The sequence below is a fragment of the Martes martes genome (genome assembly GCF_963455335.1).
Source record: "Martes martes genome assembly, chromosome: 9".
Lineage (NCBI taxonomy): Eukaryota > Metazoa > Chordata > Mammalia > Carnivora > Mustelidae > Martes > Martes martes.
The window spans coordinates 28,421,804-28,444,974 of NC_137896.1; the positions used below are offsets into that span (position 1 = coordinate 28,421,804).

At 45.8% G+C, this 23,171-nt stretch overlaps 1 pseudogene across 1 annotated transcript; it reads right to left on the reverse strand.

Annotated features, from left to right (window-relative positions):
- Positions 1–1,641: 1,641 nt before the first annotated feature.
- On the reverse strand, positions 1,642–17,794 carry LOC308349072 (histo-blood group ABO system transferase 2-like; annotated as a pseudogene). Its single transcript has 2 exons — positions 17,741–17,794; positions 1,642–2,276 (listed from the first exon to the last, which is right to left on the reverse strand). The product of its transcript is annotated as a histo-blood group ABO system transferase 2-like (transcript).
- Positions 17,795–23,171: the final 5,377 nt, after the last annotated feature.

Sequence of the window (23,171 nt, forward strand, 5' to 3'; positions counted from 1 at the left end):
AGTTGGAAGCGATGCACTGGACAAGGTGTGTAGCAGAGGCTCGGAGCTTCCCTGCTCTTGGAGTGAAAGAGGCCTTTACCCACCTGCACTCTGACCTTCGTCTGTACTTCCTAACTGATGATGTCCCTCCTTCCGGCTCATCTCTTAAGTCAAAGACCCAGCAGGCACCAAAACAACCCTTCAAGCAATAACCACTGCCTGACGGTCACCAGCAAGACCCCACGTGATGGACCCCAAAACAATGATTGGCCGAAACTTTATTGACCTCCTGCACCTGCACCTGCCCACCAACATTCGTCCCAGACTTTCCTCGTATAAAAGCTCAGGAGTGTTTTCAACACCTTGAGACCATGCAGTCCTCAGCCTTCCGGTGTCAGCTGCACTGAAATACATTCCTTTCCTGTGTCACCACCACTTGTCTCTCTGCCTTTGGATCTGGGACACTGTGAAGAGTGCAGTGTAGCAAGTCAAATGCCCATTCTTCCCATACCCAGGCTTCACTGCTGCTCCTTTCACTGCAGTTCTGCTGTTGGCTTAGTGACATTTCTGAACTGATTTTGCCAAATCTGTATCCCTCGTTGTGTGTGTCCACAGAAGTGTCTGGTCTGTGAATGCAGTGGTCAACTGTCCACTGGGTGAGATTTCCTTAAACATCTGGAAACTGCCCTCCTTCTTAAAAACAAAAAACAAAAAACAAACAAACAAAAAACCTTTGAGTCTTTGCAGATTGGGAGGAAGGCTCTTGGTGTGCGGGTGTCAGGATATACCTTCAGCACCAGCCAGGCCTCTTCTCACTCTGCCTTGGCCTTCACTTCCTACTTGCCAAGTCTGACAATCAGCAGAGGGCAGAGCCTAGGGCCATCTCAGGTTGGCCCTGAGCTAGCGGCCACAGCCAAGGCCTCTGGCAGTCAGGGGACTGAAGGTCTGAGAGGTGGCTCTGTGCACCCCCATGGCCATGGCAACGTCCAGGGACTAGGATGGAAAACGTGACCAGAGGCCATCCTGGCTCCACGGCCGCTGCAGGACCACTCCCAGCCCCACCAGGCGGTGTCTGTCTAGAACCAGGAAGAAAACCTTTTCCCTTGATTGTTCTTTTTTTTTTTTTTTTTTTTTTTTTTTTAGATTATTATTTATTTATTTGACAGAGAGAGAGATCACAAGTAGGCAGAGAGGCAGGCAGAGAGAGGGGGAAGCAGGCTCCCCGCTGAGCAGAGAGCCCGATGCGGGGCTCGATCCCAGGACCCTGGGATCATGACCTGAGCCGAAGACAGAGGCTTTAACCCACTGAGCCACCCAGGTGCCCCTTGATTGTTCTTTTTAAAGATGGTTGCTCAGCATTGACACAGAAAAAATCCAACATAAAACTGGAGCCGTTCACAGCTGCAAATGACCCAAAATTTATCAAAATGTAGTGACCACAAAGAGAGGAGCTTGTGTCCCCTGGCCTCCTGTGTGCAGGAACAGCTGGGAGCCCTGGACATGCCCGTGTGGGCAGGGCTGGGTTCCACAGTATCCCTCAAGGGGACAGAAGTAGGAACCTGCTCTGATAGCTCTGCTCAGGACAGCACCCCCTGATGGAGATGGGAACAGCCCCTTATGATGCCCTGGTGATTCTTGGGCACGGCCCAAATCTCAGCTGCTTCATGAAAGGCGGGAAGGACAGCCCAGCCACCGCAGACCCCATATGTCCTCCAGGGATAGCACCTTGGTGGGCTTTTGGTCCAGTGGGTACCTGTTCAAGTGGCTCTCATCACACCACACAACCTCCATCCCATTGGCCAGGTCAATCCCCATCACCTGGTGACAGGCCAAGGTCAGTCAATGAAACTCTACCGCCAAACCCCCAAAAAAGGCCCCCATGTAGTAAATGTCACCCTGGTCCCTGGGGATGTGGGCCTGGGACTGTGGCCAGCGCTGGTAGATGAAGTCTTCATGGGACACCCGGTAGAAACTGGGTTGCAGGGTGCCAAAGAGGGGGGACAGGATCTCCATGCCCACATGGTCACAGAACTTCATGTCCACATCCACACACACCAGGTCATCCAACTCATGGAGGAATTGCTGCTCACAGAAGCGGCTGACCATCACCATGTGCTGCATGGACACGTCCTGCCAGTGCGTGGCACCAGGGACCTCAAGGACCACCACCCTTCAGCCCTTCCAGGGGGCTACACAGGACTGGCAGCCTGCTGGTCGGTGATGACCTAGTAGGCGACCCTGTGTCCTACCATGATGGGTTTCTCTGCCCTCTGCAGGAACAGCTCCAGGAAGACCACCTATCTACAGGGACAAGGGACAAGGCAGGAGGAGGGTCACTGTCAGAGGCTGGTGGAAGGACCCCAGAGCTGTGGGCCATGGATGTGTGCACCTTCTTCAAGGGGACAGGCCCTGGGTTGCTTTAAGCAATAGCCACTCTCCCAGTCTGTCCTGAGCAAGTCTGCTTGTGGGACCTCCCTACCTTCTGCTCCCAGAGATGGAGGCCATCAGCACCCCATCATACAAAGGGGAGCCTGAGGCTTCAGAGGCGGGAAACCAACCCCATAGTCAGAATGCTGGAGCCAGGAACACTCCCCCTGTGCTGAGCTCCCAGGCAAACCCAGCAGGTGCCCTCTCCTGGCCAACCCCCTACAGGTCCTTTCCCTATCTGCAAGGAGTAGAGCACCTTTGGGCACAGCCCTCCTTTCTGTGGCCTACAGACTGGCTAGAATTAGCAGGGCTGGCCTCCTGCCCCACTTTGCTTTGAGTGGGCTGTCGCTGGTCCCCACAGAGCTGTCTCCAACCCCATAAGGTCCTCCCTTGAAGGCTACTGGGACTCTTGCTGACAAGGTCCATCAGTCAACCCTGCTATTCCTAGGAGTGGTCACCCTCGAACTCCCCTAGATCAGGAATCAGGTCCAGCCCATGGGCAAGGAAGGAGAAAGAGGACCGCTGGAAGAAAAGGGGGCTTGCTTAGGCCCCAGCCATGAATTCAAGAGCGTAAGCTTCCAGGTCCAGGTCTACATCTCCTGGGCCCCCAAAAGTTAGAAGTCTTGTCTCTCTGAGGGGACCACCTGTGGGGACAACAGCTCCCCCATTGTCAGAAAGGGTGGTGAGTCCCTCTGAGAATGATTTTTTTTAAGATTTTATTTATTTGACAAAGAGAGAGACAGCTAGAGAGGGAACACAAGCAGGGGGACTGGGAGAAGGAGAAGCAGGCTCCCCACTGATCAGGGAGCTCAACATGGTGGGGTTCAATCCCAGGACCCTGGGATCACGACCTGAGCCAAAGGCAGATGTTTAATGACTGAGCCACCCAGATGTCCTGAGATGGATTTTTTCACACAGACACTAAGGTTACTTCCCTGTGCCTGCCCCATACCTGGCAGCTTAGTAAATTGCTCACACAGGGAAAGTGAGCACTACATTTAAATTGGGGGCAAGGCCAAACACAGCCAGCAGACATGAGTCAGGTCACCAGGGGGCAAGTCCAGGTCCAGCCAACAGGGTAACAAGCCAGGCATGAAGCAAGGGGAGAGAAGAGTGTTTCTGGCAGAGGGCAGGCAGAATGTAAAGGCTCAGGGTCAGGTCCAAGGCACATGTGGGATGACCACACACCTGGGAGGCCCACAGGGGTGGGGGGATATGGTGAGAGAGGGAAGGCTGGGAAGAACAAGCAGCTGGGGAGTGGATCACATAGAAGCTCAAAGGTTATGTCCTGAAAAGATCACCCTACTGGTTACTGGAGAAGAATGGGCTCTGTACAGCTGAGGACAGGAAAACCCTAACCATAAGCCCTAACCCTAACCCCAACCTAACCCTAATCAAACAACATGCTCAATTTTGAGGACTGACAGCTCTACTCTGTCCATCAGGCTGGCTTTCACTCCTTGCTCAGTATTGTACTGAGAGTTCTACCCAGAATAATACGGCAAGAAATAAGGAATCCACATGTGAAAGGAAATACTAGAACTAGGTCTATTCAGAGGCCAGAGATGGCATCATCTTATATACAGAGCTGCCCAAAGAATCAACAAAAAATGATTACAGCCAGTTCCCTAATTCCACAAAGTTACGGGACAAAATATCAATACACAAAGATCTCTCTTATTTGTATGCACTAGCAATGAATCATCCAAAAAGGAATGTAAGAAAACAATTCCATTTTAAGGAACATCAACATTGACAAAATACGTAGGAATAGATGTAATCAATGTGTACAGCTTATACACCAAAAATTACAAAACATTGCAGAAAGAAAGTAAGGGAAACCTAAATAAATCTGAGGACACCCCATGGTAATGAAAAGACATACTATTGATAAGATGGCAACAGTACACAAAGCAATGTGGAAATTCAATGTGTTCCCAAGAAATTTCACAAAGGCCTTTGAGAAGAAATGCACAAGCTAATCATAATAGTCATATGGAATTTTAAGGGACTGCAAGATAGCCAAAACCATCCTGAAAAAGAAAATCAAAGGTGAAAGGTCACACTTCCAAAGTTCAAATCTTAACACAAAGCAACAGTAAATAAAACATTGTGATACTGTTGTAAAAGTATGCATACACCCTGAAACAAATAATACATTATATGTTAATTGAATTTAAATTTTAAAAATTTTAATAAATAAAATTTAAAAAAATTTTAAAGTATGCATACAGATCAGTGGAATTTAACTGAGAGCCCAGAAATAAACCCCTTCATCTATGGTCCACTGAATTTTGACAAGGGTGGACAAGGGTGGACAACTGGAGGGACAGAATGGTCTTTTCAACAAAGAGTGCTAGACAATCCACTATCCATGTACAGAGGAATGGCACTGGACCCTTACCTCACACCACATATAAACATTAGTTCAAAATAAGTTAAAGGCTTAAATGTAAGAGGTAAAATTATAAACTCTAGAAGAAACAAATGGGGATAAATCTTCATAGCCTTGGATTTAGTAATGTTTTTAGATCTGACACCAAAGCATAAGAAGGGAAAGAAAAAAATAGATAAAATAATATCCTCAAAATTAAAAATCTGTCCCAGGCGCGTGGGTCACTCAGTTGGTTAACTGTCTGACTCTTAATTTTGGCTCAGATCATGATCTCAGGGTCATGAGATTGAGCCCCATGTCAGGCTCCACACTGAATGTGGGGCCTGCTTAGGATTCTCTTTCCTTCTCCTTCTGCCCTTGTCCATTTGCACACTCTCTCTCACTCACTCTTAAAAAAGAAATGTAAAAAATTTAAAAATACTTGTGCATCAGAAGATACTATCCAGCAACTGAAAAGACCCCAGAATGGAGGGAAATATTTGTAGATTATTTATCTAATAAGACTCTGTTGTCCAGAATATGTAAAGAGCTTCTACAACTCAACAAAAAGAAAATCCCTTTTCTAAAATGGACAAAGGGGGGCGCCTGGGTGGCTCAGTGGGTTAAGCCTCTGCCTTCAGCTTGGGTCATGATCTCAGGGTCCTGGGATTGAGCCCCGCATCAGGCTCTCTGATCAGCAGGGAGCCTGCTTCCCCCCTTTCTCTCTGCCTGCCTCTCTGCCTACTTGTGATCTCTCTCTCTGTGTCAAATAAATAAAATCTTTTAAAAAATAAAATAAAATAAAAAATAAAATGGACAAAGGACTTGGATAGACACTTCTCCAGAGAAATCATACAAATGGTGAGTAGCACATGAATAGATTTTAAGCATCTTTACTCTTTATGGAAATGAAGATTTAAACCAGTTAGATGTCCTTTTACACAAGTAGAATCACTATGATCAAGAAAACTAAAAATAACAAGAGGATGTTGAGAAAATGAAACCCTTAAACTCGCTTGTGAAAAATGGTGCAGTCTACATGTAAAATAGTCTGGCATTTACTCAGATAGATCAAAGCAGAATCACCATATGGTTCAACAATTGTACTCCTAGATATATACCCCTGAATTGAAAACACTGGTTCAAACAAACAAACAAAAATATGCAGGAATATTCATAGCAGCAGTGTTCACAATAGGCAAAAACCAGAAACAATGCAAATGTCCATCCATGGGGAAAAGGATAAACAAAATGAGGTAGATCCATAAATGGCCATCTTGTTCTGCCCTATGAAGGAATGAAGTAAAATAGTTCATTTGTGGGGAAAAAATATGGTGGTTCCTTAAAATATTAAATACAGAATTCCACTGCAGCCTGTATGGCCCCAAAAATTGAAAGTAGAAGTACCCATATTCAAAGCAGCATTTCTCAGAACAGCCAAAAGGTGGAAACCACCCAAGTATCCACTGACAGATGAATGGATAAACAAAATGTGGTTTATAACCATGGAACATGATTCAGCCTTAAAAATGAAGAGAGTTCTGGGGTGCTTGGGTGGCTTAGTGGGTTAAACCTCTGCCTTCAGCTCAGGTCATGATCTCAGGGTCCTGGGATCGAGCCCCGCATCAGGCTCTCTGCTCAGCAGGGAGCCTGCTTCCCCCCCCCCCACCTGCCTCTCTGCCTACTTGTGATCTCTATCTGTCAAATAAGTAAATAAAATCTTTTTTTTAAAAAATGAAGGGAGTTCTGATACAGACTACAACACAGGTTGAACCTGGAAGTCATTACACTGAGTGAAACCAGCCAGTCACAGAAGGAGAGATACTTGTGATTCCACTTGGATGAGGTGTCTGGGACACAAAACTGGATGTGGCTGCAGGAGACTGAGAGGAAAGGACAATAGGGAGTTGGTGTTTCATACAAACAGGCTCCCTCGGGGAGAATAAGAAAGTTCTGGAGAATGATGTACAACTGTGGGAGCTCAGCTAAGGCCAGAGAATTGGGTACCTGAAATGTTTTAAGGCATCAATGTTCTTATGTTTAGTCACTGTGAAAAAGTGATTGAAGGACTGATGCATGTCACAATGTGGATGGACACTGAAAACAGTCCCAGTGACATAAGCCATATAGAAATACCACTCCAGCTGGAGCCATCTGTGCCCCTTAAGTCCATCAAGGTTACCCAAATAAGGGAAAGTCCTGGAAGAAGTTCCAGAAGAAAACTGGATCCTAATGGGGAAGACATTTCAGACCATCAGGCAGGTGGTGACAGCGTGGGCCTGTGGTCTGGGTTCCAATGTGGGAACCATCATGATTTCCTCACTTGGGGTTCTGTGGTGGTTCCGTGGGACAGTGTCCCTGTTTGGGGTAAAATGCACCAAAGTAGCCTGGGTGAAGTGGCAAACATGGTAAAGAAATGACAGCTGGGGAGTCGGAGTGTGGAGATAAAGCATATTTGTGCTGCTGTGACAAGTTACTGCAGATTTGAAATCACCACAGAGTAAATGACTCTTCCAAACATCCACGTTAGCACCACGCACGTCACAGAAGCAAAGAGGACATCAGACTCCAGGATGGAGGCCACGCCCTCCCAGATCCAGTTCACCCACCATAGACAGGCCACTCGCCCTTGGAGGAGGCCACATGTTAGCAAGAGACTCGTGGGAGGATTAAATCAGGCATCCCTGTGTCTTGAGTGCAGTGGAAGCAGTGGGATTTGGAATTCCAATTCTCCATACTGCTCAACCACAACCTGGTTAGAACTGAAAAAGCAGGAAGGGAAACCTCAGTAAGGTGTACTGGGTACGCCAGAAGGGGAGGCTGGAAGGGGGTGCCTGGTGCTCAGTGCCCATTACAGACCCCACATTAGAATCCCCCACAGGAGAGACTCATCCATTCCAGGCCCCACAGGGGAAGCTGGAGGGTCCATCTCCTACAAGAAATCCCGCAGCTCAGCCATTGAGAATCCTCCATTACCCCAAACCCCTCCCTTTCTCCAGTGGATTTTCCTTCCAAGCAACCCTCCCAACTTCTTCCTCCTCCATGAAATAATGTTCCTCTCCTTTGTTTCTTGCACTTGTCTGTGATGGGACTAGCTTGCTCAGCCCAGATTGCCATTCTCTGCTATTCCCAAATAAACCCACTTTGCTGGTCAAATAACTGGCAGTTTGAGTTTCAAGTGAACAGAACTAATAAGTTCAAGAAACTTGCAAGGAACAAAATCAATCTACATGAATCAATTGCATTCCTACGTGCTCCAAAGGAACCATCAGAAAGAGACTACAGGGGCGCCTGGGTGGCTCAGTGGGTTAAAGCCTCTGCCTTCAGCTTGGGTCATGATCCTAGGGTCCTGGGATCGAGCCCCACATCGGGCTCTCTGCTCCACAGGAAGCCTGCTCCCTCCTCTGTCTCTCTCTCTGCCTGCCTCTCTGCCTACTTGTGATCTCTGTCTGTCAAATAAATAAATAAAAATCTTTTTTCTTTAAAAAAAGAAAGAAAGAAAGAGACTACGGAGAACAATCTCATTTACTACTACTGCATCCAAAAGAACAAGATACCTAGGAGTCCCCTGAACCAAGGAGGTGACAGACTTGTCCTCTGACAGCCATGAGACACTAATGACAGACATGGAGGGAGACACATGGAGATGGGAAGACACTCTGTGCTCACGGAAGAACCGACACTGGGGAAATTCCTGCTTTCCCCAAAGGCATCTACAGAGTCCACGCTGTCACTCCTGAACTTCCAGACTCCAGACGAACCCTGAAGCGGGTGTGGACACAGGAAGGACCCTGCAGGGCTGAGGTGGGGGGAGCATGAACACAGAGCGGGTGTACACTCCCAGACTGCAGACTATCTGAGGAGCCCCAGGAACCGAATCCACATGCATGCGCACAAACACAGACGCGGGATCCAGGGCACGCATCCAAGCCCAGAAAGGGGAGACCCCACAGACCCACTCACAGCACCGTGGGAGGCCACATCACCACACACAAAACCACGGAAGCCCCAGTGTCTACACAGCGTGCCCTCTTCCATGGGGTCTTGAGACCATGCACGCCCTCGCCAGTCTCTGCTCAGCCTGCTTCTCCTCACCTTCTCCTCCAGCAGCCGGTCCTAGGGGGGCTGGAGAGCTGTCAGTGTGGACGCAGCCCCACGTCCTCCACAGTGGGCCCTGTCAGTGTGGATGTGGACCCATATCCTCCGCAGCTTGTCTTATCAGTGTGGGAGTGACCCCATGTCCCCCAGAAGTCTCCACAGTGGGTCCTGAGGAGGCCAGGCTCCCGTCCCAGCTACAGCTGCACAGGCCAGGCTCAGGGCGGGAGCTGGGGTCCAGCGCCCTCTGCAGGCGGTGGAGGCAGTGCAGGACTAGGGGAGCTCACCCTTCAATGGAAGCACCCGCTCCCTCCCGGGGTCCAGCTAAAGCCATTTCATTCTGGAAATTCAAGCTGCATGGAGCCCAGTATCCCCCAGCTTCTCCAAAAATAGCTAAAGAACAGCAAATTGGAAACAATATGGAATGACAACAGTCCCTGAACCAAACGGTGGCACCAAACATGACCCTGGCTCTGACGCAGAACCACACTCTGACCTCAACTTGTTCTCAAGCCTGGACCTGTTCCCAGTCCAAGACCCTAACCCTAGCCCCAAACCCAAACAATGTTTACAAGAATCAAAAGGTAGAAACTGCAAATATCCATCAACAGTGAACGCATAAACAAAGTGTGGTGAAGGGTTTGAATTTGGGTTCAGGTTCAGGTATCAGAGTTCTAGATCAGGCTCTGGGTTTAGGGTCAGGGTGAGGATTTAGAGTGAGGGGCAAGGGAACAGTTAGAGTTTAGGCCTTTAGGTTTATGATTTAGGGTTTAAGACTCAGGGCTTCTGGGATAAAGTTCAAGGTCAAATTTGGGGTTTGGGTTCATGCTGGGATTTGGGTTCAGTCAGGGTTCATGGCTCAGAGTTCTGGTTTAGGGCTTGGGTTCATGGTTCAGGGCTTGGATCCAGGGCTCAGGTTCAGAGTCCAGGCTTCAGGACCAATTTCAGATTTGGGATTCAGGGTTCCAGTTTGGGCTTTAAGGCCAGGTTAGGCTTCAGCATTAAAGTTAGAGGTCCAGGTTAGGTTTAGGAATGACACATTCTCTTCAATTGTCATCATGGACACAAAATTTCTATCAGAAGTTTCTAAATCTGAAATGTATTTCATCTGGGTGTCAGGAGCTGGTTTAGAATTTAAGATCTCAGTAACTCCCTACCAACATCATTCTGACCCTAGGGTCTCCCAGTCACCCAGAATTCACTTTTGTCTTGGCTCAAACATACCCTTGGCAGAGAAGGGCGAGCTGCTGCCAAAGTTGGGATGATTTCACAGTGGTGGAGGTGTGAAACCAAATATTGTGGAACTGTTCATGGGAAACGAAACAGGAGACAAATTATTGGTCGACTCCTGATTCTTCCACAATAACAAAGACCAAGCTTCCAATAGAATCTGATAATGTTCCCTAGGAAGGCCTATGGTACTCATTACCAGTACTGAAAGAGGACCCCCCCTCCCCTGCTTTATTTTTTTTTTAGTTTTTTAAAAGATTTTATTTACTTATTTGACAGACAGAGATCACAAGTAGTCAGAGAGGCAGGCGAGAGAGAGAGGAGGAAGCAGGCTCCCTGCCGAGCAGAGAGCCCGACGCGGGGCTCAATCCCAGGACCCTGGGATCATGACCCGAGCCAAAGGCAGAGGCTTTAACCCACTGAGCCACCCAGGTGACCTCCCCTGCTTTAAACTAAGAATCACAGCAGGATACTTCCTACTTTGTGTCAAAAATAAAATGCTATTATTTGGTTGTTCCAGTACAATTTGTAGAAGCACTAACTTTTTCCTTCCTCAAATCCTCATCGACACACGGGTAAAATGCAGGCAATGTTGTAATGCATGAATATCAAGTACAAGGAGGGCTATTAGAAGCAATAAAAAGATATTGAATATGAAACTCAGAAAAAGCGCCCTTTATGGGCAGTTAATGAGGATCCCTAACCATAAGATCTAACATCTCATCCTATAGAATTCACCCGTAAAAATCATCAATAACTGGGACACCTGGGTGGCTCAGTCAGTTAAGCTGCTGCCTTCGGCTCAGGTCACGATTCCAGGGTCCTGGGATTGAGTCCCGCATCAGCCTCCTTGCTCCGCGGGGAGCCTGCTTCTCTCTCCACCTCTGCCTGCCACTCTCCCTGCTTGTGCACGTGCTCTCTCTCTCTCTCTCTCTCTCTCTCTCTGATAAATAAAAATCTTTTTTAAAAAACTCATCAGTAACAATAGCCTGCTGACCACCGTAACCACCTCACCATTGACCTCTAGGCTTGTAATACACACTCTAACCGCTAGAGACACACTTCTCAGCAGCAGAATGGGACTTGCCCACTCCCAATGAACCAACTCTTAACAGTGAAGCCAAACAAATCCCATTGCTTGGACATCCCAGCCATTAGGACAAAGTCACAGAAACCACACCCAGAACTCAATAAAGGACAGACACCTCATGAAGCGGATGCTGCAGATTACCACCACTCCCAGGAAGTAACACTACAGTGGATTCCAGATCTGTTCCTTTCCCAGGATTACATGGGGCACTGCATTTCCAATACTCCATCCTCAGAAGAAAACCGTAAACTGTCCTCCTCAGTCCTGTGTGCAGGCTCACAGTGAGCCCTGCGAAAGCCAGACGCCTTCTTGAGAGCACTCAGCCTCTCACACTTATCCTAGAAGATGGAGGGTGCTGCTCTCCCCGACTTCCATACCAACTAGAGAATACTGGGAACAAGTCTTGCCATACTCCATGCAACAGGCATATTCCTCATCTGCAAAATGGTAGATGGTGAAACACCATTGACTGCCCGCACCTTCTTGAACCTAGATAAGTTGGAGATACAGCTTGGCCAGAGCTATTATCCTCAACCATCTACACACATACACACACCCTTCCCTTGTGCACTCCAGACTAGTTTCCATCCACTTTGCTCATTCTCAGCCATTGTCTCTGCAGAGTAGTACAGTAGTACCGAGGTGCTGGGACTGACGAGCTAGGTGCTAAGCCAGCATCTTGAACCCACTTACTATCAGAAATTAATATTCATTTTATTAACAGATGCATCCTAGAAGATCTTGCCACCATGGCCATTAGAAAAGTCATTACACCTGAAAAAAAATGTTCATCATCATTAACCATCAGGGAGATTCAAATCAAAACCACATTGACATACCTTACACAAGTTAGAATGGCCAAAATTAACAAGACAGTAAACAACATGTGTTGAAGAGGACATGGAGAAAGGGGAACCCTCTTACACTGTTGGTGGGAATGCAAGTTGGTGCAGCCACTTTGGAAAACAGCATGGAGATTCCTTAAGAAATTAAAATTAGAGCTTCCCTATGACCCTGCAATTGCACTATTGGGTTTTTTTCCCCAAAGATACAGATGTAGTGAAAAGAAGGGCCATCCATACCCCAATGTTTATAGCAGCAATGGTCACAGTGGCCAAACTGTGGAAAGAGCCAAGATGCCCTTCAACAGGCAAATGGATAAAAAAGATATGGTCCATATATATACTATGGAGTATTATGCCTCCATCAGAAAGGATGAATACCCAACTTTTATATCAACGTGGAAGGGACTGGAGGAGACTATGCTGAGTGAAATAAGTCAAGCAGAGAGAGTCAGTTATCATACGGTTTCACTTATTTGTGGAGCATAAGGAATAACACGGAGGACATGGGGAGATGGAGAGGAGAAGTGAGTTGGGAGAAATTGGAGGGGGAGATGAACCATGAGAGACTGTGGACTCTGAGAAACAAACTGAGGGTTTCGGAGGGAAGGGGGGTGGGGCGTTGGGTGAGCCTGATGGTGGGTATTATGGAGGGCATGTATTGCATGGAGCACTGGGTATGGCACATAAACAATGAATTCTGGAGCACTGAAAGGAAAGTTTGAAAAAAAGAAAAGAAAAAGAAAAAACATTACAACAGAGGTCCTAATAACCTGTGCCAATAACCTGTGGACCACCCAGGCCAGGGACTTTTCCATCGCCACTGCAGAAGTGGCCTAGGCCAGACCTGTGCCAGTGCCACAGAGGGCCCAGGAAGCCAGGTGCTCCATAACATTGGTGAGGGCTGTTGGACTCATCTTGAAGCCCGTACATGCTAAATCCTCCGCTAACTCAGGAGAACCCTAAATGTGCTCATGGTCTTGAGCCACAGATGGTCTTGACCATCTGTGTGGTATATAACCCTCAAGATATACCCACCAGCCAATGGGGACTTACTCAGCCAAACAACACCTACATGGAATTCAACCACAGACAAACATCTTGTGGTAAGCTCAAGGCCTGCAGAGAAAGGTGGGAGAATTTCTGAGGCCTTAATTGTTAGCTAATTTCACTATCACCTCTTTTTTTCTTTCAAGTGGAGGGGCCAGGGTTAGGCAGGATAGATCCCAGTGTACACCCACCCTGCCATTGGAAAGGAAGAGCCCTCTCCCCCATCATCCATTGTGTTGCAGATCTGGTATGTGGGAAACCACCACCCATGGGCCAAATAGACCACCCCCCATATTCCCTCAATCAAGTGTGGCTGGAACATGAGTTATGGATGGTCTGTGGCTGCTTTCATGCCACAAAGCAAGAGTGGAGTCATTGTCACAGACACCACATGGACTGCAACACCTAACCAAAAATTTTTACAGAAGACTTTACAGAAAAGTCTGTGCCAATCCCTGGTCTCAAAGATCCTAGGATTATGTCACTTCTTTGAGTAGAACGGAGCACCTTCTGGGTAAAATCTATTTTCTTCACCCCCAGAGGCAAGGACTTCCATCCTTTTATTTTTTATTTTTTTTTTAAAGATTTTATTTATTTATTTGACAGACAGAGATCACAAGTAGGCAGAGAGGCAGGCAGAGAGAGTGGAGGAAGCAGGCTCCCGGCCGAGCAGAGAGCCCGATGCGGGGCTCGATCCCAGGAAGCTGGGATCATGACCTGAGCCGAAGGCAGAGGCCCAACCCACTGAGCCACCCAGGCACCCCGCGGACTTCCATCCTTTTAGCCAGAACCCCACATCCATCCTCCTCCCTTTACACCTTGAATGGCACGTCTACATGTTTGCGGCCCAACAGGAATTCAGTGTAGTTTACATGGTAGTGATGCCCAGAAACGGAGGTGTAAGTGTGCACTTGTGAGTGTGAGCGTGCGTTTCCTCTTTGTTAGCCAGTTGAAGGAGAATACAACACAGTGGCATGCTTTCTGTCCCACAGGAACAGCCATGCAATGTGGTTCCATAATGATCTCAGAAGGAATCTACCTTCATAGAACAAACTTCATCTGGAAGGACTCCCAAATCCCTTGTTCTGGACACTATATACTACCAAGGCTGGGGGCACACAGAGGAACAGAGACTCCCCTTGCCCATCAGGGTTTTGAAGGATGCCTGCTGTTCCAGGACAAAAGATACTGAAACCTTTCATCCACCTGTCATCCAATCAGGCATCTGTGAGAGAGATCTCCAAGCAGAAAGAACAGACCAAGAGACAACAAACGACAGCCTTGTGTGACAAGTGCCATGACAGGGGACACTCAGGAGGACTGGGAGTGTGCAGGGTTGGCCAGACCTGGGGGTAGGGGGACTGGAAATGATCCAGGAGGATGATCACAGCTGTATCACTACGGGGGGTATGTGGGAGGACTGGGTGTGTACAGGGTAGGCCGGATAGGAGGGCAAGGGGACCAGGAGGGCTTCAGGAGGATGTCACAGTTATGTCCTTGTGTGGCTACATGTGTCAGTGTGACCGGGCATTGGCCAGACTGGAAATGACAGGGTGGGCAAGGGGCGGTGTCCGTAAACTGTCTTCTGCAAGGCAAAAGTTCGGTAATATTTCTTAAAGGCATCCAAATTGGCAAAGAAGAAGTCAAACTATCACTCTTTGCAGACGATATGATACTATATGTGGAAAACCCAAAAGGCTCCACTCCAAAACTGCTAGAACTTGTACAGGAATTCAGTAAAGTGTCAGGATATAAAATCAATGCACAGAAATCAGTTGCATTTCTTTACACTAACAACAAGACAGAAGAAAGAGAAATTGAGGAGTCAGTCCCATTTACAATTGCACCCAAAACCATAAGATACCTAGGAATAAACCTAACCAAAGAGGCAAAGAATCTATACTCAGAAAACTATAAAGTACTCATGAAAGAAATTGAGGAAGACACAAAGAAATGGAAAAATGTTCCATGCTCATGGATTGGAAGAACAAATATTGTGAAAATGTCTATTCTACCTAAAGCAATCTACACATTTAATGCAATCCCTATCAAAATCCCATCCATTTTTTTCAAAGAAATGGAATGAATAATCCTAAAATTTATATGGAACCAGAAAAGACCTCGAATAGCGAAATGAATATTGATAAAGAAAGCCAAAGTTGGGGGCATCACAATTCCAGACTTCAAGCTCTATTACAAAGCTGTCATCATCAAGACAGCATGGTACTGGCACAAAAACAGACATATAGATCAATGGAACAGAATAGAGAGCCCAGAAATAGACCCTCAACTCTATGGTCAACTAATCTTCGACAAAGCAGGAAGGAATGTCCAATGGAAAAAAGACACCCTCTTCAACAAATGGTGCTGGGAAAATTGGACAGCCACATGCAGAAAAATGAAATTGGACTATTTCCTTACACCACACACAAAAATAGACTCAAAATGGATGAAGGACCTCAATGTGAGAAAGGAATCCATCAAAATCCTTGAGGAGGCAGCAACCTCTTTGACCTCAACTGCAGCAACTTCTTCCTAGGAACATCGCCAAAGGCAACAGAAGCAAGGGCAAAAATGAACTAATGGGATTTCATCAAGATCAAAAGCTTTTGCACAGCAAAGGAAACAGTTAACAAAACCAAAAGACAACTGACAGAATGGGAGAAGATATTTGCAAACGGCATATCAGATAAAGGGCTAGTATCCAAAATCTATAAAGAGCTTAGCAAACTCAATACCCAACGAACAAATAATCCAATCAAGAAATGGGCAGAGGACATGAACAGACATTTCTGCAAAGAAGACATCCAGATGGCCAACAGACACATGAAAAAATGCTCCACATCACTCGGCATCAGGGAAATACAAATCAAAACCACAATGAGATACCACCTCACACCAGTCAGAATGGCTAAAATTAACAAGTCAAGAAATGACAGATGCTGGCGAGGATGCGGAGAGAGAGGGGAACCCTCCTACACTGCTGGTGGGAATGCAAGCTGGTGCAACCACTCTGGAAAACAGTGTGGAGGTTCCTCAAAAAACTGAAAATAGAGCTACCCTATGACCCAGCGATTGCACTACTGGGTATATATCCTAAAGATACAAACGTGGTGCTCCGAAGGGGCACGTGCACCCGAATGTTTATAGCAGCAATGTCCACAATAGCCAAACTATGGAAAGAACCTAGATGTCCATCAACAGATGAATGGATAAAGAAGATGTGGTATATATACACAATGGAATACTATGCAGCCATCAAAAGAAATGAAATCTTGCCATTTGTGATGACGTGGATGGAACTAGAGGGCATTATGCTTAGCGAAATAAGTCAATCGGAGAAAGACAACTATCATATGATCTCCCTGATATGAGGAAGTGGAGATGCAATGTGGGGGGGTTGGGGGGGTAGGAAAAGAAAAAATGAAAGAAGATGGGATTGGGAGGGAGACAAACCATAAAAGACTCAATCTCAAAAAACAGACTGAGCAGGTTGCTGGGGGGAGGGGGGACGGGAGAGGGTGGTGGGGATATGGACACTGGGGAGGGTATGTGCTATGATGAGTGCTGTGAAATGTGTAAACCTGGTGATTCACAGACCTGTACCCCTGGGGATAAAAATACATTATATGTTTATTAAAATAAATAAATTAATTTTTTTAAAAAGTTCGGTAATATTTCTTTCAGTACGATTTCATTTCACATGCATCCGTGAGTCCCAAAAGCTGATTGTGTAGAACATAAAGTATGTAGTTGGCCATTGCTTTCAAGCCTGAGGTGCCAGGGGCAGAGCACACTTGGTATTTCTTTTTGTTGCTTTCAGAGTATGATGACTTTTCACACCTTCATCTGTGACCCAAGGACAGGGAACAAAGGCAAGACAGATCTACACTTAGACATGTCAACAGAAATCTGCACACCCAAGTTATCTCGGGAGCTAAAGGTTCAGGACCAGGGTGACCAAAAGGGGAGGAAGATAGCAAGGAACTAAAAGAACACATCCTGTGCATGTGAGCTGGCCCACTCCTCCACCACGTGCTATCTGGAGAGTGGCCACACGGGGGCATCCGTGAGTAAACATTGCCACAAATCCCACTGCAAAGCCAATTCTTCCTTCACCCTGTCAAAACTTGTTCATTCAATGTTTACAGATCATTGTTTAGATTATGAAAAGTGTGACTTTGCTGAATTTTTTAAAAAACAAACTAATTCTTTCAACTTGTTAAGAATAGAAGATGTTTTCAAAAATCTCAGAGTTGGCGAGCCAATGAAGGCCCAGAGGCCTGGGGAAAGGCTATGACTATTGAATCTCTCAGGTCTACTTAGGAAACAAGGATGACTTCTATTCCACTTCTTTTCAGGGAGAATTTGTGTCAAGTAACAGCACTGAATCCACACAAAATAGTGCAGCTAGGAGGAAAACAAAGGAGAATCAACAGCCTCCAGAAGCAGAGAAAGAGCCACACCCAGGGACAAAGAAGACATACCACAGAGGCTCTGCTCAGGCCAATTTGCAGTCTGCAGATCTTCTGGAGCTAGACTGCCCCTAGTGTCCCTGGGGGTCATGGGCGAGGCAGAGCACACACCCTGATGTTGCAAAGTTATAACCCGTGATGACCCTCCTGGTCCCTTCCTCCACGAGACACACCCTACCTCCCGATGACTCTGGCCTGTTTCTTGGAACTCCATTCCCCTTTCTGACCCCATCGTTCACTTTTCCCATCACTGCCAAAGTACAGAGTACATTTAACTACATATTATTCTGTCATTTAAATTTTTTTTGTCATGTTGCTGTGAAACTGTACCTTGCATCATCTACCCTGATGTAGAATCACTTGCATTGCATGACTTAACCTTGGACTCCGAGTGCCCTCACAGTGTCATGGGGCTAGTGTCCTGGGCAAGGTCCTCACTAAGCTGGCTCAGTTGTTGCAGTGAAAGCCTGATCCAGACACCATTATTTTTGTGCAAATAAGGCAGCACAGCCAAAACCTTGGTTTGGGTTCAGAATTGCTCATGGCCCCTCAGCCACATCAGATGGCATGGGGGTACACCCTGAAGACACTTGGTTGTCCAGTGTTGTCCTAGGGACTTTCCCTGGAACAGCCATTGTGTCCAGTGGGGGAACTCAATAGGAGTGGGGAGGATGGAAGTCAGAACTCCTGAGATAGAATCCATCTTGGAAACTGCCCAGAACTTCCTAGGAGTTCATTCCATAGTCTTGAATAAATCAATTAATCTAAAATCATTTCCTCATTTTAGAAATGATGAGCCTGAAGCTCCAATGAAGTGACTCTCCTAGGTTGTATTGGAAATCAGTGAGAGAGCCAGACTGAGATGGGAGATGGCCTCTAGCATGATACCCCAGAGAGGCTTTGGCTAGAGCTGCAATCACCCATTTATCTTTCCCGGACTCCCAGACTCTTTTTTTTTTTTAAGATTTTATTCATTTATTTGACAGACAGAAATCACAAGTAGGCAGAGAGGCAGGCAGAGAGAGAGGGGAGGAAGCAGGCTCCCTGCTGAGCAGAGAGCCCGATGCAGGGCTCGATCCCAGGACCCTGGGGTCATGACCTGAACCGAAGGCAGAGGCTTCAACCCACTGAGCCATCCAGGCACCCCCCGGACTCTCAGACTCTTATGGGACTCTTCATGGTGCATATTCTGGGAATAAAGTTCATTTCAGGGCCACAGAAACCTCTGACACTGCTTATAATGAGACTCTGTGATGTCAATGGAATCCAAGCCATAGGCCATCTCAGAGATTGCCTGCAAAGATATGGCTAGTGGGAAACCCATATGCTGACAGAGGGTAGAGGAAGATGGAAGAAGCTAGGGAAAGAGAGGGTGCTCACATCGCATCTGGTTCCAAATGACATGGTGATGTCTAGCAGGACAAGCCTCCCAAATGCCCCCTAACACCTTCACAGAATTCACCCTTAAGGTTTGAAGCTGAGCTTCATACATGCATCATGAGCACTCTGGCTAGCTCAGGGAAGCATGACACAGGACATAATAAAGCCACAGCCTTGACAGATGTATATTCATGAAGCAATAGCTTTCTCCAAATATATTCTGATATGGTAAAAAAAAATTCACTGATAAAACATGGATATTTTTTATTAAAAAGAAAGCCATACTTGTTCAATTAATACATATTATGGAGTATCTACTTAGTGCAAACATATACCTCTAGGAGCTTGCAAAGATATGGGATATAATCAATGGATCAACGATAGGAAGAAATGCAGGTTAAGGACTAAGAGAGCCATTCTATGCAGACATTAAGGAAGCCCACTGAGAAGATGCTTTTAGCCAAGACCAGAAAGACAGGGCCAATGAATCCATCTGGAATATTGACCATAGAACACAAATGTCAAGAAATATTGTCTTAAGTATTGCTTTGGTACATTTGGTTCTTCTCCGTAAATATTTGGGTTACATGATAACCTTTACTCACTGTAAAATACTCTAATAAAATGTCTAATTTAAGCATGGACATCTTGTATTAAAGACAAATAAATTAACCCCAGCAAACCCCTAAACCCTAACCCCAACTCCTGCCCCTAACCCGTGACCCTAAACCTGACTCTAAACCTGACCCTAGGTTGGGCTCAGAGGGGTCTGCCCCAGAGACCTGGTGCCAAAGCCCTAGGGACTGGGGACACTGAGCAATTCCAGAGGACTCTGCCTGCAACCCAGAAGTAAGTCATGGCATTTGGAACTCCAGAAACAGTTCAGAGCAGGAGAAATCTGCATGCCCACCTGAGGCCACCCCTGCACTCAGTGGCCTGCTGAACACAAGCCTGAGGCCTGACATGCACCCTGACCCATGCCCTCAACTCAGCCCTCAGGGAGTCTTGCCACACAGCTGGCAGGTTGAACCTGCCATGATCCTAGGCCCTAATCCTAACCCTAGGTTGGCTTTTTAAAGGACCATTCCCAGAGGCCTGGCTCCAGATCTCCAGGGAATGGGGACACCTAAGCAAAGGACTCATCCTACAACAAAGTCAGAAATCATGACTTTTAGAACTCCAGAAAGGATTTAGAGCAAGAGAAATCTGAATGAAATCTTGAACCAATCCCTGCTTATTTATACTTTCATACTATACTGAATGCAAACCCTGAGACTGATACTCTCCTTAATTCTAGCCCTCAATTCAGATGTCTCTGAAGGTCTCCACAGCTAAGAAGATCACAACTTCCATGCTCCTGGGACTACCCTTATCCTAGCTTAAGACATAGGTGAAAACATAAACATGCCTTTCTATCAAAAGGACATACTAGAGACCAAGAGACACACTAAAAAGTGCTCCACGTTAATAGCCATCAGGGAAATACAAATCAAAACCACAATGAGATACCACCTTACAACAATTGGCATGCCTAGAATGATCAAGGCAGGAAAGAACAAATGTTGGCAAGGATGTAGCGAAAGGGGAACACTCTTACATTGCTGGTGGGAATGCAAGCTTGTACAGCTACTCTGCCAAATGTTATTGAGTTTCTTCAAGAACTTAAAAATAGAGCTACCTGGGGCACCTGGGTGGGTCAGTGGGTTAAGCCTCTGCCTTCAGCTCAATTCATGGTCTCAGGGTCCTGGGATCAAGCCCCACATTGGGCTCTCTGCTCAGCAGGGAGCCTGCTTCCCCCTCTCCCTCTCTCTCTGCCTGCCTCTCTGCCTACTTGTGATCTCCGTCTGTCAAATAAATAAATGAAATCTTTAAAAAAAAAGAGAGAGAGAGAGAGAGAGGACCCTACGACCCAGCAATTGCACTACTAGGTATTTACCCCAAAGATACAGATTGAGTGAAAAGTAAAGCCCCCAATGTTCATTACAGCAATATCCACTCTAGCAAAACTATGGAAAGAGCCCAGATGTCCAAGGACAGATGAATGGATAAAGAAGATGTGGGTAATATCTACAATGAAATATTATTCAGCCATCAGAGAGGGTGAAGAATTACCATCATATCCACCTGGGTGGAACTGGAGGATATTATGCTGAGTGAAATAAGTCTATCAGAGAAAGGCAATCAGCAGATGGGTTCACTCGTATGTGAAATAGAAGAAACACCATAAAGGATCAGAGGGGAGGGGAGGGAAAACTGAATGGGAAGTCATCAGAGAGGGAGAAAAACCATAAGAGACTCTTCATAACAGAAACAAACTGAGGGTTGCTGGAGGGCAGGTGGATGCAGAATGGGGTAACTGGGTGATGGGCATTAAGGAGGGCACATAATGCAATGAGCACTAGCTGTTATACACACCTGATCTATTATTGAACACTACATATGAAACTAATGATGTACTATAAGTTGGCTCATTGAATTTAAGTTAAACAAAAAGAACTCAAGCAAACACTCCTAAACATTTGCATGGAACCACCAAAGATACTGAACAGCCAACCCAATGTTGAGAAGAAAAACAAAGCTGGAGGGTCAAAATTCCAGATTTCAAGTTATACTACAAAGCTGTAGTCATCCTAACAGTATGATACCGGCACAAAAATACACACAGCGACCAAGGGAACAGGATAGAAGCTCAGATATAAACCCACAATTATGTGGCCAATTAATCGTCCACAGAGCAGGCAAGAATATCGAAAAAGAAAAGGACAGTCTCTACAGCAAACAGTGTTGGGAAAACGGGACAGCTACCCATAGAAGAATGATATTCCTCTGCTTCCTGCACCATACAGACAAACTCAAAACAGTTTCAAGACCTCAGTGGGAGACCTGAAACCATATGGATTGTTACAATAGCTGCAGAAAGAACATTTGACAAGATTCAATACGCATTTATGATAAAGACTCTAAACCATCTGGGTATTGAGGGAACATACCTCAACCAAACAAAAAGCCACAGCTGACATCATACTTGAGGGTGAAAGGCTGAAAACTTTTCCATTAGCAAGAACAAGATAAAGATGCCCGCTCTTACCACTTTCATTCGTCATCGTATTGAAAGCCCTAGCCAAACCATTTAGACAAAAAAAAAAAAAAAAGAAAAGAAAAGAAAAAAGAAATCTAAATAGGAAAAGAAAATGGTCACTATTTGCAGATGACATGATACCATATGTAGAAATCCCTAAAGAGTCCACAAAAAAATGAATTTTTATTAACAAATAAACAATTTGAATAAATTAGAATAAACAAATTCAATAAAGCTGCAGGATACAAAGTCAATATATAGAGACATGTTGCATCTCTTTTTTTTTAAAGAATGTACTTATTTAACACACACACACAGAGCATAAGGAGGGGGAGCAGCAGAGAGTCTGGGAAAAGCAGGCTCCCTGCTGAGCAGGGAGCCCAATGCTGGACTCATTCCCAAAACCCCAAGATCATGACTTGACCTGATGGCAGACACTTAACTGACTGAGCCACCCAAGTGCCCCAACTTGTATTTCTATATACTGATGACCAACTTTCACAAAGAGAAATTAAGGAAGCAATGTCACTGACAATTGCATCAAGAAAAAAAAAATCTAGGAATAAAAAAAAATTCTAGTAACCAAGAATGAGATAGACCTGGTATACTGAACACATGGTGGAAAAGGAAGGAAAAATATGCGCGTGTCGGTGGGTGAATGTATGGGCCGAAGATTTGGAAGATGACACAAATAAATGGAAACATACACCATGCTCATTAACTGGAAAAGTTAATAATGTTAACATGTCCACCATACCCAAAGCAATCTACAAATGGAATGAAATCCCTATCTGAATTCCAATAGCATTATTCAAAGAATAAAATTCATATGGAATCAAAAAAAGGTCAGATTCTTATAAGAACATTGGATGGGAACTCAATGTCAACAAATCAGGCAGACTTGAAAAAATGGATGCATTCCCAGAAACATAGAAATCACCAAAATTGAACTGGGAAGAAAAGAAAACCTGAAGAGACTCATAAACAGCAAGGAAATCGGAGCAGTCATCAAAAATCCCCCAAGAAATAAGAGCCCAGCACCAGATGCTTCCCAGGGGAATTCTACCAAACATAAAGAAGATTTAATACCTCTTCTTCTGAAACTTTTCCAAAAAATAGAACTGGAAGGAAAACTTCCAAATCCTTTTGA